This window comes from Carcharodon carcharias, chromosome 4, assembly GCF_017639515.1.
Source record: "Carcharodon carcharias isolate sCarCar2 chromosome 4, sCarCar2.pri, whole genome shotgun sequence".
NCBI classification, from domain to species: Eukaryota; Metazoa; Chordata; class Chondrichthyes; order Lamniformes; family Lamnidae; genus Carcharodon; species Carcharodon carcharias.
Genome location: NC_054470.1, coordinates 160,279,591 through 160,284,383, shown reverse-complemented (window position 1 = coordinate 160,284,383; position 4,793 = coordinate 160,279,591). Strand labels below are relative to the sequence as shown.

Here is a 4,793-nt window from a genome sequence, read left to right as displayed (position 1 = left end):
ACAGAAGCGAGCACGCCACAGGCCAGCTACACAGGCAAGCACGACCAGCTCCAGTCACTGCATCAAGCTCCCCTTCTCCTCCTATGGCAATGCCTGCACCAGAAGCCACGACTACCAGTGCGACAGGCACCAAGCGCATGAACAGCACCACTCTCCTCTCTATCTCTCCTCTCTCTCTCTCTCTCTCTATTGGCCAATGCACTGAGCCCAACGCTGCTGCATCTTTCCCACGACACCGACAGAGGGTCAACCCTGGCCCGAGCCTGGAGAAGCAAGCGGTCCCAGCAGCAAAGCAGTCAAATTCATTTTGGGAACCCGATGACAGCCATGCCGGGAACAAAGGCGGCTGGGCCACTAACGGTGTTGCAGCTCGCGCATTCACCCTGAGGCCAAGACTGAGGCTGCAGACACCAAAACGTCGAACTCTCCTGAGGCGGAGAACTCTGTGTCTGCGACACCCCAGCCACGCTCTCGCCAACCAGGCGAGGGCGATTGATCATCAAGCGACCCTCAGACAGTGGTAACCCCATGAGGAACCCGGGGCTGCAAAGTGCACTCAAAGTGTCGATGATCAATGTGTCCTGCAATTCACATTAATTCTCGCAGCTAGCTGCGTTCTTCACTGACGCACGAGCCGAGTGATCCGCCACTAAGAGTTGTACAGAGTTTTGGTCAGATCCCCCCGCGAGGAAGCCGAGCCCAGACCGCGCCGAAAGGTCCCCAACAGTGTGAGGGGAAGCCCCATCCGAGGGCACGGCCCCAGCGAGCCGAGGCCCGCCAAAACAGTCACAAGATCGACAAGCGAGGTCTTTCTTAAACGAGCATCAGCGGTCAGGGGGCTCGCGAGGCTTGGTGTGGCGGCCAGGGAGGAGAACGCATGACCCGTGCAGCCACGCACCGCGGCCTTCAGAGGCAGGGTCTCTGACGTCACCGGCTGCAGGGAAGGACGAGAGAGACCTAGCCGGAGAGCCACAGCGCACTGAGTGGGGTACAAGACCCATGCACCAACACCCGCTGGTGGAGTGGTGGTAGAGAGAGCAGGCACAGAGCGGGGAGACAGGTACATTCTCTCACACGCTGCAGGTGACTCGCTGCCACTCAAGCTCGGCACTGACAGGCAGACACAGGAGACTTTGAACCGTCGCCCCCAGGGTGACCAGCCCGCGGGAGCCGGAGGGGGGATGTCCAGGTACCCTGTACACGTGAAGGGAGGGCAACCAGAAGATGACCGAAAGCCCCGGTTACGGTTATGGTTAAGGTTTGAGTTTGGGTTAGCGTTTTGGGTTAGGGGTTTGGGCTAGGGTCCCGGTTAGGATTATGATTAGGGTGAGGGTGAGGGCCCCAGTTACAGTTATGGTTAGGATTAGGGGTTAGGGTTAGGGTCAGGGTCAGGGTTAGTGTCCTCATTTGTGTTATGGTTAGGATTAGGGTTAGGGTTAGGGTTAGGTTTTGGGTTAGTGTGCCAGTTAAGTTTGGGTTTAGGGTTAGGATGAGGATTAGTGTCCCCAATAGGGTGAGGGTTAGTGTCCTGGCTTAATGGTGGGCTGAAGGTTAGTGATGGGCCAACAGCTGCCGAGGCATCTGTTTGCAGTTCACTGGCTGTCCTGGAGGCCAGCTTTGCCGGGCGGCAAGCGCAGGCAGCCTCAGTGGCTGTCTGAGAGGCAACCTCCAGGAGAATGGCTGCTGGGTGTCGGATTCGGAGCAGTTGGCAGGCCTCGAGGCCGTCTTTTCCGGCGTGGCACTGCAGGCCGTGCCGCTGGAGGGCTGGGAGGCAGCATCCTGAGGGGGTCTTTGCTGAAGGCTTGACCCAGTGGGCCCTCAGCCAACCTGGTGTATGGCTTGGCCGGCTGGTGGGAGCAGGTAGGGGTCGCTGCCCGGCTGAGTGGCTGGGAAGTTGGACCCCAGTTAGCAAAGTATTCCGCAGGAGCTACCGGGACCGTGCCCTCGTGGAGAAACATTCAACCGGTTGGGAAGCAGGTCAGCAGGTCAGCAGGCTGGAATCTTGATGACCTGCTAATTTAAAAAAGAGAAAAAAAGAAAAGCGTGGAATCAGCAAGTGAAATGTCCCCCAGGAGCTCCTGGGACTGAGCGCAGGAGGGGAAATAGTTAACCACTTAGCAGGCAGCACAGCAGGCTGGCAAGGTGAAAACCCGTCATGAATGATGAAAGCAGGAAGCAAAATGTCCCTCCAGAGCTGCTGGGAATGAGTGCAGAAGAAGAAGCAGTTAAGCAAGTTAACAGGCAGGGCAGCAGGCTGGAGAGGTGGGCTGCCACTAAAAAGGGGTGGAATCAGTAAGAGAAACGTCCCCCACAAGCTCCTGGGACCAAGTGCAGAAGGAGGGGTAGGTAACAAGTTAGCAGGCAGGACAGCAGGCTGGAAAGGTGAGCAACCACTTAAAAAGCATGAAATCAGCAAGCAAAATATCCCCCGCGAGCTCCGGAGCAGTTTTTAGCTTACTGATTTCACGCTTTTTAATGATTTCTCACCCATTCCAGCCTGCTGACTGGTTAGCTATTTCTCCTTCTGCAGTTAGTACCTGGAGCTCCTGGGGGCCTATTTTGCTTAGTGAATTCATACTTTTTAGTGGGTGCTCATCTTACCAGCCTGCTGGCCTGCCTGCTAACTGGTTGAGTATTTCTCCTAGCTGGAGTATTCAGGCAATCGGCCTGCTTTGAAAACTCTAATTTTTTCATGCTGCCTGTGCAGAGATGCAGAGACCGCAGTCTGAAGGAGATCTGAATGATGAGGCCAATCACCATGTTTCTCATTTTCATATAGATCAAGAAGTGAGCAGTCTGCCTCCACCTCCTCCGAGGCAGCAAAAGGGGCACTTTGTCGGAGTGTGCGAGAACAAAGGTCTCTGTCTTGCCTAGAGCAGGAATGGGTTCAAGGCGGTTACACTTTCTACATTATATTTAATACACATGAGCACTTTTTAAATATATTTCCTTACACTTGTGCATTACTTGTGAGTGTTTGTACACTGGACAGCTCAGAAAAAATGGTAACATTATGAAGGCAGTTCTGACCAGTAATAATGAGAGTGTCATGCTGAGGTCCATCTCGACATGCTGTCAAGATGATCAAGGTTGTCGACTGATTTGTGTTGCTTCAGAGGGCTTCTGCGTTCTCTGCTGTATCACATAAGAATCCAGAGGTCAAAGGCTCAAGCACTGAGATGTTCCTTGTACCCTTCAATGTCCATCCAAGTTTGACTTTAAGAGAGGTTCAATGACCAGGTTCCATGAATAGATGCTGGGCACCAGGTGCTTCTCAAGCATGAGTGTTGGGCACAAGGCATTCACCTGCATTGCAGTGTTACACTTTGGCCTAGGTGTAGGTATCACAGCTCAACAGGCCATATATCACACAGGGTGTGATATTCGTTGTCTGCTGTGCTCACTACTTTGGCTGCATTTGCTTTCCAGGTGTCAGAGGATGTGCTTTGAGCAGTGAGCAGATGTATATGGAAACCAGGAAAGTTGCATGTGGTGCTCATGTTCAAAACTGAACCACTGGGCGGAATGGATGGTGTGCAAGTTCTTTCAAAGAGCTGTTGTTGCACAGTTATGGACTCATCATGCGCAAGATACCTTATCTGCATGTGTTCTACAATATACAATCCTATCAGCATATACAGGGTTTTAAGTCTGAAGTCATGTCACTCAGCATTATGGGATGGTTTGATTATGGACAATTTAGTGGTATGGGCCCCTCACTTTCAGTCATTGGCCTTAATGTAAGGGTACCAGGTTAGGAATGGCTTATCACCACCTGTGTTTGCAATATGATAAAGCCCATGGTTATGTTGGTGAGGGTTTCAGCCAAAAGAATGTGACTGAGTCAAATTCACTGAGGTTTATTCTCTCCCTAGGGCAGGTGGGAGTAATTGTGGAGACAATGTATCAGGTTCTTTAGTGGAAATATGTCGCCCGGGACTGACTGATGGCAATTGTGAGATCTGGGAACTTTATGAGAATCCATTTTGTGCAATGACCAGTCTGGCGATGATCCCCTCCTGCATTGAGTCAGCCCTGGCTACATAGCCATGCCTTCCAGCTGCTCTGCCATTGGTGGCCTCCCCACCCTCATTTGGAAGGTTTCAGAATCTTCCAAATGGAGAGTGGCTTCCTACTCCTGCTTATCTTCCTCTTCCTCAGAGGCTGGGCCTCCGCCCATGGCTTTGTCATTATTAATTTATAGACCCCTCTACTGCACAATGTTGTGCAGCATGCAGCAGTCCACTACTATTCTTGATGCGCTTGCTGGGGCATATTACAGAGCTCCAGCTGAACAATCAAGGCACCTGAAGCACATCTTTACAATGCCAATTGCCTGCTCGATGGTACTCCTGGTGACAAGGTGGTTGGTATTGTACTTCCACTCTGTCCCCATTTGTGCAGTGACATACAGGGTGTCATTATCCAAGTTCTTAAGGGGTAGCCCTTGTCCCTTAGAAACCAACCACGGTTCTGCATTGGTGACTGAAATGGCTGAGTTAGTTAGGAACTCCTTAATATGAAGGAGTTGTGGCAGCTGCCTTGCACACACTTGAAGGAAGACCTTACATGAAGTGTAATGTGCCCTTCCCCAGCACAAATTTCTTCCTGACACCTGGGTACACAAATCAGTAGGGGCAAAAATAATTGCCCTGCAACACTAGGAGCACACCCTCCTATTCCATTGGGTTAAGGGAACACAGTTGGGATTTGTTTAGTGCCACATCTGGAGCTGTGAATAAAATGATTAAGCAAATTCAACAAGGATACCCTATCTTTCTGTAGTAATTATA

The 4,793-nt window shown here is 51.6% G+C and overlaps 1 non-coding gene across 1 annotated transcript; it reads right to left on the bottom strand.

Moving 5' to 3' along the window:
- Nucleotides 1–504: 504 nt before the first annotated feature.
- Nucleotides 505–658, bottom strand: LOC121277552. Its single transcript, XR_005942915.1, has one exon. It is a non-coding gene; the product is annotated as a 5.8S ribosomal RNA (ribosomal RNA).
- Nucleotides 659–4,793: the final 4,135 nt, after the last annotated feature.